Here is a 10,616-nt window from a genome sequence, read left to right as displayed (position 1 = left end):
TACCTGTACCCTTAAACCTTCCTCCCGACTTCCACCTCTATTAGGGCTCTCCAGAATTGATATCCAGCAACTTATTTTCCCTCCTAGGACTGCTCTGGTTGTCTCCTTCCCTTGGTTCCATCTGACAGAAAGGTTGAGAAAAGAGCCACCGGTACACGTGATTTGTTTTATCTTTTCCAGTCATCCTGCACCAATGGTTAGGGCTCAGGAAGTAAGGAAGGGGGTCAAGGAACTGCTTCCAACCCCATGATAAATGTCACCTATCTATCCCACCAATTCATCAGCATTGAATCTCAAAATGATGCTTTCTTGTCAGATCTGGATTAAGCCATTTTCACTCTGGCTGAAGTGAGTATCCCAGTGCCCCAGCAAGAAACTTGGGCTCTGGAGAGGATATAGGATCCAGATTCAGCAAGTAGTTTTTGAATGTCCGCTATGTGTCAGGCAAGCATTGTACTGATTCTGTGTGTGTGTCTGTTTAATTTACATTCAACGTGCATTGTACAGATGAGGGAAGCAGGACTCAGTGATACTGAGTAACTCGCCTACCTACAGTCAATGAGTGGGAAGGTCAGGATTCTAACCTAGGTTTTATAGCTCCAAGTCCAAGTCCAGGGTTCTTTCCATTCAATCACAGATGCCATTACAGGGACAACGCCTGGCCACCTCCTGCAGCATCCCCCTAGAATATTACAGATCACATCAGTCTCTCTCCTCCCCAAACATCAACTGCATGGCCACGGGTCCATTTCACTTACAGAAGCTGCCCAGCTCAAGAGTTCTGTCTTGTTGTTGTCTCTCACTGATAGAATGCAGGGCGCATAGGAAAGTGACAGTTTACTGGGGGCACTTAACACTCTCAAAGCCTTCTCTTATATAGTATCCCCATAACCCTGTGACATAGGATAAATAAGCTTTATTTGCTCTGGGGAGGGAGAGGAGAGTAGGGGGAGGGAGGAAGGAAGTAGAAGAAAATTAGTGAGTGATGTAGGATTCAGCCATAAAGGATCAAAGCACTGAGAATCCTTACTTATGGGGAACAAGATAAGATCCCTGGGTGGCTGGGAGAATTGAGGGCTTAACTTAATTTCTTGAGTACCTACTGGATGCCAGATAGTGGTTGTTATGAATATTATCTCATTTAATGGAATCCTGCAATCATATTTTTTAATGGAATCAGTGTGCAAAATTGAATTAATCTTTACAATTTTTGGATTCATTTCATACTATCCTTATTGATCCATGCTTGTTCCCTACTTATTTATTTTCTAATTCTTTCAATCACTAATTTTAGTGATGTGATGAGCACCCTTGAACTCACATCCAAGCCGAGAATTAAGACACTGATGCTACATTACATTTACTCATGTGCTCCTTCCCGTTCCTCTCCGACCTCCCCTTACCTAAGTCAACCACCTCGCCTATCATTCCCTTGCTCGTTTTTAGCTTTATTACATATATATGGAAATCTCAGAATACACTGTTTGTTTTGGTTATATTTAAATTTTAATAAAAGGACCTTCTTTTTCAGCTCAACGTTGTTTTGCTAAATTTATCCATACGGTTACTACAATATCACTGCCGTCTGTTCACTTTCACAGCTAGATGGTATTCCACTGTGTGACCGTGCCACAATTTATTCATTCTTCTTTCCAAGGCCTGGTGTGTGGTATCCAGCCTTTGGCTATTGCAAACAGTGCTGCTAAGAACACTCTTGTGTCTACTGATGTCCTCGGATAAGACTGTCTCTGAGATTTATATGTCTAGGGGTGGAAATGCTGGACCCACTTTACAGATAAGGAATCTGAGGCTTAGCGAGCTTAAGGAAACTGTTCAAGATCACACAACTAGCAAATAACCAGGTCCAGGATTTGAATCCAGGACTGTTATGAAGAGCAGAAGGTGAGGAAAAAGTAGGGGAAAGGAGTTATGGGGAGTGTTCTCCCACCCCTACCCCATGCTCACACACTATGGGGTGAGGCCACCCACAGAGCCATTTAATCATCCCCAGATCAAGGCCACATCACAGGCGCAGACAACAGGAAGGGAAAACAAGACCTGCAGCTGCCCTGTGATGTCAGCGATTGGGCAGATGGGCATTCAAATAAAAATTAGAATTACCAGGCAAATATGCCCTTGGCAGGCCAGCTGTTCGCTGGCTCCAGGCTTACAGGATTCACAGATCTGTGTATGTTTAAGTAATGGCAGGGCCCATAAAACCCCTCTTCATTCTCTAGTAGGTCTGTGTCTTTATTCCTGTCTTACCCCTAGGTTCTTCATGACATTTTTTTTCTTAAATTCCATATATATGTGTTAGCATACGGTATTTGTCTCTCTCTTTCTGACTTACTTCACTCTGTATGACAGACTCTAGGTCCATCCACCTCACTACAAATAGCTCAATTTCGTTTCTTTTTATGGCTGAGTAATATTCCATTGTGTATATGTGCCACATCTTCTTTATCCATTCATCCGATGATGGGCACTTAGGCTGCTTCCATCTCCTGGCTATTGTAAACAGAGCTGCAATGAACATTTTGGTACATGACTCTTTTTGAATTATGGTTTTCTAGAGAATGGACTTGAGGATATGGGGAGGGGGAAGGGTAAGCTGTGACAAGGCGAGAGAGTGGCATGGACATATATACACTACCAAACGTAAAATAGATAGCTAGCCGGAAGCAGCCGCATAGCACAGGGAGATCAGCTCGGTGCTTTGTGACCGCCTGGAGGGGGTGGGGTAGGGAGGGTGGGAGGGAGGGAGACGCAAGAGGGAAGCGATATGGGAACATATGTATATGTATAACTGATTCACTTTGTTGTAAAGCAGAAACTAACACACCATTGTAAAGCAATTATACTCCAATAAAGATGTAAAAAAAAAACCCTCCTCACAGGGCCCCCAGGCACAGATCCTGTTCCTCTGGACCGAGGCCTCATTCTTTCCCAAGGCTGCAGACCTGTCCTCACTCAGACCTTCACCTTATAATGGAATTTGCTGAAGGTGATTAGGAGAACGAGTGTGGGGCCCAACTGGGAAAACTATCTCATACTGAAGCCCTCCAGAGAGAGGGTCAGGGCGATCATCTCACGCGGGAAGGACAGCCCGTGTGATCTTGGATCATCAGAGAGCGTCTGGGCACTCAATGTGTAGCATCCAAGTGCCCCGGGCAGAGGAGCTGCCTGCCAGGAAGTATCAGATTTGGCTCTTGCCCTTGGAAAGCTTATATTCTGGATAAAAAGAGAGACAATGAACAACGGATGAAAAGTTAAATAAATGGCTTAGGTCTCTCCTAGGAGAGGTGTCTAGAGAGGTTTTGCCTCTCGGAAGGCAGAGCACAGACGCAGGAGGTTGCGAAAGGCCAGGACTAAGAGCACAGGGCCAGAGTCTGCAGTGCCCTCCTGCCAGCCCTTCGGAGCCTCATGCCCCTCTCTATAAAACAGGAGGATGGGGCTTCCCTGGTGGCACGGTGGTTGAGAGTCCGCCTGCCGATGCAGGGTACACGGTTCGTGCCCCGGTCCGGGAAGATCCCGCATGCCGCGGAGCGGCTGGGTCCGTGAGCCATGGCCGCTGAGCCTGCGCATCCGGAGCCTGTGCTCCACAACGTGAGAGGCCACAACAGTGAGAGGCCTGCGTACCGCAAAAAACAAAACAAAAAAAACCCAAAAAAAAACAGGAGGATGATGCCTGCTTCCTAGGGCTGCCGGGAGGATTAAACCGTGTTTGTAAGGCATATAGTAAGTGCTTCGTGAAGAGAGACGATTTTTACATCTAGTTCTCTGCTCAAACTCTAGGATTACAGGATGTGCTACTTCCTCACCTCTGGGTCTGTTTCTTTTCTTGATTGGTGGTGAATATGTACACATGGCATTTTCTTCTACAGCTTTATAGAACATGTCCCTGCTCCTCTACCCTCCAAAACCTCCTCCCTACATAAGCTCAGACACCCCATAGGTGGTTGGTTGGCCCTGCTCTGGGGCTGCACTTATTCTAGTGGAAGGGCTGGCATCCCCGAATCTCTCTGCCCAGCCAGCTGCCAGCCTGTCTGGCTCTGGGACAGACACCTCCTCTGGGACAGGGACAGAGGAGCAGGGGCACGTGGCACTGAGACAAAAAGGCCCGCAGACGGGACAGCTGCCAGCATCCAGAGGGGGCCCTGTGTGGGACCTTAGGTGGAGCCATAGGCCACGTGCCCCACTCACGGCTCACCTCCCGAAGCTAATGGCCGGGGCAGGCAGCACTGAACGCACCCTTTATTCTGGAGGCCAGCCTCCTTCGCTCCTGCTCAAAAGAGGACTTAACTCAGGCTGCTGAGCAGGTGGCCGACAGCTGCTCCTTCCACAGAGCAAGACTGTCTCTGTGGCTGCAGAGCGGGCCCAGATGCCACCCCTCTGCATGAGAATGTTTCCTCCTGGCCGAGACAAGTCCTCCGCAGAGCTGCCTGCCAAGAGCCATTGGCCAGTGAAAGGGGCCAGGGTCCCACGACTCCCCTGGCTGCCCACAAGCACTAGCTCCCCTCTTCTCTTGCAAAGTTCCCATATCTTAGCAACTGCCTTGCCCGCCCCGAGTCAGGAAAGGAAACCTGTTTGCCCTCTGGCCTGGGTTCAGTCTTCCCCAAGGCCAGGCCACAGTGAGGACTGATATTACTTTTGGGTAATTGCCCCCTATTCATCTCCCCAGGAGTCAATTCCCTTTCTCCCCGTGATGCAGGGAGAGGAAGTTGGCCTCGACCCAGCGTGCTACTGAAAACCCAGGGTTTCTGTGATTTGAATGTGACTCTGATGCCTTAGGTTCTAGAAGCCCCCTTCCTAGCTCCTCACCCCTTCCTTGCCATTTCCTGGGACTTGCTGCCAATCTAGGCCTTGCCGGCTTGTAGATTGACATCATCCTTGCTATTGGTTATAACTGACCTGATAAAGCACTTACTGGAAAACCCTGACGATTTCACTTTTAAAACACATGATTGAAATGATTTCCCTTAATATCCTAGCAAACCTCCACACAGCTATTCTGTAGTCGAGGCAGGCTCCATTTTAATCTACTCCAGAGCCACTTACATACTCTGCACCTTGAATGAGATTATCCACATCAGTTTCCTTTCCTGAGTTTCTGCAAAAGCTACAAGTCAAAAGTATAATTCTGTTCCCGGGGTTAATTAGAAAACGGTGTACTGGAGGCACCTGATCAGTTAAATTGGTTTTGAAAGACACAGGGTTGTTTTTTTTTAACTCTGCCAGTTCAAAGTCCAATTAGTTTGTTGCCTTTTGAGTGCCCTTTGAAAAGCCTGTGTGACGAGTGAGGCCTATTACATTTAGCTCACAGGGCACCCGTGGATCGGTCCTAATATCTTGGCCAGGGCAGAGCGCTCTCTTGAATGAAAGCCACCTTGTTTTGTTTCTAGCTGACAGATAACCTGTTTTCCTGCAAGTACAACTTATATTCGACCCGATAGACTTTCCACTGCCAACGGCTCCATGACAAGTTCTGGCCCCCAGAAAAAGTTAGAGACCTAGCGCCAGGATGTCTGCAACCTTGGGCCTGGATCTCTAATACTTAGAGCTGCCATTGTTTGAGTCCCCATCTGTACCAGCTCCTGCCTCAGGTGCTTTGCACGTATCACCTCTAATCCTCACAGCCACCCTGCCTGGAAATGTAGGCATTATTACCCCCACTTTTGCTAATAAGGAAACAGAGGCTAGGAGAGGCTAAGTTCCCCAGAGTCACACACACAGAATAAGCAACAGTGTCAGGATTCATTCTCGGGCTAGTTCATCCACATCTCTTATTCTTTCCCACCCTGTGGCTTGGAGAAGAGCCCCCTGTCCCTTTTGGTGCCTGCAAGGTAGGTCTCAGTGCCTGAGAAGATGGGGCTATTTCTCCCTCCTTGGGAGAAATGTGCTCACCCCATGGCAGATGCAGGAGACGGAGCCAAAGGTTTTCTGCAGGCGGTGAGTGGGGCCGTGACTCATCCTCCCCCAGAAGAGTGGTGGGCTCAGGGGTGAAGGCCGAGTGGTGCTGTGAGACAGCAGCGGACTTATCGCATGAATGGAGAGAAAGTACAAAGGTCAGGGCAGCAACAAAACAAACCCGAATAACTGCGCCTGAACGCACGGCCAGGGGACAGCTCAGGCAGATAATTGACTAATCCAATTTCCAGCAGGCTCTGCAGTGTGTCTTTCAGACACCATCATTTTCCACCAGGCCTCCAGCTTCTCCAGGAGCCCAGATTTCCACCCATACCCTCACCCCTACCTCACCTGCATTGGTGTGCCTATGCATCCTTCCCAGTCCATGAGCATTTAGTTCCAGCCTTCCCTCCCCTCCCCCATACCTCCTCAGGTCCCCACTCCACCCCTATGCCCCCAACCCCACATTCCCTTCTGGTCCGCTGGCATAGCAGAGGTTAAGAGCATCGGTTCTGAATTTACAGGACCCTAAATCCCTATTCTGCCACCCACAGGTTGTTTGTGTGACCTTTGGTGTGTCACTTAAGCTCTCTTTCCTCATCTGTAAATGGGGATAATAACAGGTAACAGTGTCTACCTGTTATGGGATGAATTATACCCCCCCCTCAAATATTCGTATGTTAAAGCCTTACCCCCTAGTACCTTGGAATGTGACTATATTTTGAGATAGGTGGTTAGAGGGGTGATTAACTCAAAATGAGGCTGTTAGGGTGGGACCTAATCCAAGCTGACTAGTGTCCTTATAAGAAGAGAAAGGGACACCAATGGTGTAAGCACCGAGGAAAGACCACGTGAGGACACAGTGCGAAGGTCCCATCTACCAGCCAAGGAAAGAGGCCCTGGAAGACATTAATCCTGACTACACCTTGATCTTGGACTTCCAGCCTCCAGAATCATGAGAAATAAATTTCTGTTGTTATAAACCACCCAGCCTGTAGTACCTTGTTATGGCAGCCCTAGCAAACCAACACAGTACCTCATAGAACTGTTGTGCAGATTCAACTAGATGTGGCATCTAAATTGCTCTGCAAAGTTCTAGGCTCCGAGGTGTTTTCTATAAGTATTGCCACTGTGACTATGCAGCCACTTAACTTCCTTTACCACTCATTTGTTAAGTTCTTTGGTATCTGAGATCTGTCTCCCAGGCCTTGGGAAGGGTTAAGCTCCTGTAACAGTGAAATAAGCTCTTTGAGGGCCCAGGTTGTGGATTTCTTGCCTTCACTTCCAAACAATCCCAGTGCCTAACTTATAAGAGGTGCTCAAGAAACATTTGTAGGTACAATATTCTTTCAATAAATATTCAGGGACTAGAGCAGGGAACAAAGCAAACAGTCTCTGCCCTCAGGGAGTTTATGGTTTAGCAGGGAAGGAAGAGACATTGAACCTGTCATATCATTTGCTTTGAGTGGTTTCCTTTTTCAGTCAAGAAGGGGGTGCTGGCTTGAGCCCTGGTGATCCCAGTGTGAGAGAAGATGCCAATTAGCACGCACTGTGCGCCTACTATGTGCCAGGTATCATAATAAACACTCTTCTATGTTAACTTATATAATGTTCACAACAGCCCCAAGCAGTTGGCTCTGTTATTTTAGTTTTGCAGATGAGAAAACTGAGGCACAGCGAAGTAACTTTCTTAGGCTCACGCAACTTATAAGAGTTAAAGCCGGGATTCAAACTCAGAATCTGCATCAGAGCCCCAGATATGAGGAGGAGTGTGTGATGAAACCCTGATCAAAGACAGTTCTCCCAAGCTTGTGACTTTGTTTCCCTGGCTGGGCACAAGCCGCTGTGCCAGGGGCTGGTGGACCTGGACTCCTCTCTATGCTGTAGAATGAGGCCTGAACAGGGGGAAGCACTCCCATGATGGATCCCCACTCTTTCCCTCCTGCCTTCAGGAGGGCTTTGTCCCACAGCTCCTGGGCAGGGGACCAAGACAGACCCCAACCAAGAAGTGTATCCACGAGAGGGCGTTATCTCAATGTCCCCTGCTTTGTCTCCCTCTGGCTGTGGATCTCACTTTGTTGATGTAAATAATAGGACCAGAAGGGACTTTGCTTGTTTTCTTCCACATCTCCTGCATGTTAATGAGATGCCCCTCATAGTGTTAAGTCTGTGTAAGAGGCTTCCGTCAAGGCCTAGGAGATGGATAGGAGATCTGAAGGGTTCCAGATTAAGCAAACACTGCAGGGAGTGGAGAACCAGGGACGGGCACTCAAAGCCTGTCTCCAAGGGAAAAAGCTCAGGCCTAGAGAATTTGTGAAAGTTTTTGGAGAGAGATGTTAGAGGACTGTGAGTCCCACCCCACGCACGTGGGGCTGAATGCCTGCCTCTCACCTTGCCCCCAGGGACAGCAGGGGCGGTGGGTCCCTTGGAGAGCCTGACATGTGCCTCCTGATGCCTGGGGATCTGACTCCAGCCTGGAAAACTGAAAAGATGAGCAGTGGGCTGGCTGGAGGCTCTGGCTGCAGAGCAAAGGCAGAGCAGCTGCTGCCTGGTAATTCTAGGGCCAAATGAGGCCCCAGTGCTTCCAATGGATGGGCCAGTCATAGGTCTCTGAGAGAAAGAGACTAGCAAAGGGTCATCCAAGCAGCTGTCCAAGAGGGCGTCCTGGAGGGACAAACAAGACTGCAGCAGAGAGACGCCGGGGCACCTCCCAGGAAGAAGCAAGCCACCAGCCAGAGGTGGAAAGCATTCACCCTGGTTGACAGAGCTGGAGGGAGGAAGGAATCCCCCAGAGACAGGGTCTCCCATGAGCCCAGGAACGACCCACCAGAGTCCTCCCAGGTTCAGAGAGAGCCAGAGGCCTATCCCAGGAGGCATGAGCCCCAGGTCTGAGCCCCTTGCGCCCTCACCTCACCTCCTCCCCTGCTCTTCTCAGGCCTGGGGGCGGGGTCAGAAAGTCCAGGTGGCAACTGGGGTAGGAAGGAGTAGAAGGACAAAGCTGGGAAGAGAGGAGCCAGTGCCATCTCCTCCCCAGGGGCGGGCCTCCTGTCTGCAGCAGCCTGCTGCCGACTGCCATGACCAGTGCACAAAACCGGGATTGGGGAGGGGGGTTCATTTGCATGGCAAAGCCTTCTTCATTTAACCCAAAGCATTCACCTTTGAAGAAACATCAGCTTTCCTTTAAAGAGAGACCTTCTCTGGTACATTTTAATTGTCTTGGATGAATGATATTTTGTATATCTCTGTCTCATCACCACAACTGAAACCTGAGCTTTTGTGAGCAGGCTCTCCAGCTCATTCTCCTGTGGTCCCCTCCATGGGGCCCATCACCAGAGACTCTGGAAGATTCGATGACTCACGCAGTCCTTTCAGGGTCACGCTGATTGTACAAAGGGAGGTAGGGGCATAAGCAAGGTCAACCCACTCCATCTTCAGATTTCTCCAGCTGAACAAATATATAAACCATCCCTCAGCCTTTTCTCTCCCTGCGTTTTCACGCAGTAGGTGGCACCAATAAAAATACCACCTCGTGTTTGTATAGCACTTTACAGTTTCAAAGCCACTCTCACATCCCAAAGTCACTCTCCACCCCCAAACTCATCCCAAGTCATTCCTATCCCGTTTCCACCCACACTGCTGCTTTTCCTGATGGCCAGCCCCGTGCCATTCTCTGCAAGGGAGAGGCCGCGTGCCCCCTCCCGGGGAGTCCACGTGTTATGGGAAGTGTTTCCTCATAAAGAGTCAGCCGGCCAGAAATGTGGGCAGAGAGCAAAGGGCAGCGTGTTCAGGTTCTGTTTATTATGTCCTCACAGCCTTGTTTATAGTAGAGGTGAGTGACATTATTCCACTTTGCATGGTAATGAAACAACTCAATGAGGACTCCATCAGCCAAGCGGTTTCTACAGCAGATGAGCTGCTACAGATCTGTGCCGCCACGTGTGACTCGGTGAGTGCTACCACGCCTGGAGGGCACATCAGCCCAGCCACCTTCTCTGTACCTGGCAGAGGGGAGGGAGCAGAGGGGCAGAAGGGAGGAAGAATCAAGAAAAGAACGGTTTATTGAGAAGACCAGGACCCCACACCAGGGAAGGCCAGCGGCCCCATCCTGCCATCTCTCATCTTGGTCCACAGCATCTTGTGAATCCCAAGAGGTCACAGGGACAGGAAGACATCTCTGCTCTTGGCTTCTTCCTTCACAGTCTCATGCCAAGTGGCACAGGCTCCCCACGCCAGGGGCGACTATGCCACCTCCTTTGCTTCTAAAACGGAGGATGCCGATTTGAAGAGGGCTGACACTTGGCAGACTGAAGGACAGCCTCGGATGGAAAATTGTAATTCGTCTGCCTTGCTTGGAAGTGGGCACTGACAGGGTCAGGAGAGCTCTGGGTGCTCTTGTTGATGGGAGACGATCCTGCCTCTGAACTCACCACTCATCACCTCTCCCTTCTGGTTTATGGAGAAGCAGATGCCACGTGAGCTGCGTGTCTTTCCCCCCTGCTCCTTTCTCTTCAGTCTTCCCCATTCCCGGCCCGGCTCTCCGCACAGTGAGTTCATGCCTTTCCCTCACAGCCCAGGGCCTGGAGCGCCCGGACACCCGGCCCTGCTGAGGACAGGCGCCCAGGGCCTGCACCCAGAGGCTGGGCCTGCGGCCTGAGCAGAGAGCCATTTCACAGCTTTGGTTAATCCAGAGCAGCCAGTTCTGGGGAGAG

The sequence above is a fragment of the Monodon monoceros genome, unplaced genomic scaffold (assembly GCF_005190385.1).
Source record: "Monodon monoceros isolate NGI ecotype Baffin Bay Population unplaced genomic scaffold, NGI_Narwhal_1 Super_Scaffold_18, whole genome shotgun sequence".
Taxonomy (NCBI): domain Eukaryota; kingdom Metazoa; phylum Chordata; class Mammalia; order Artiodactyla; family Monodontidae; genus Monodon; species Monodon monoceros.
This window is presented reverse-complemented; position numbering follows the sequence as displayed.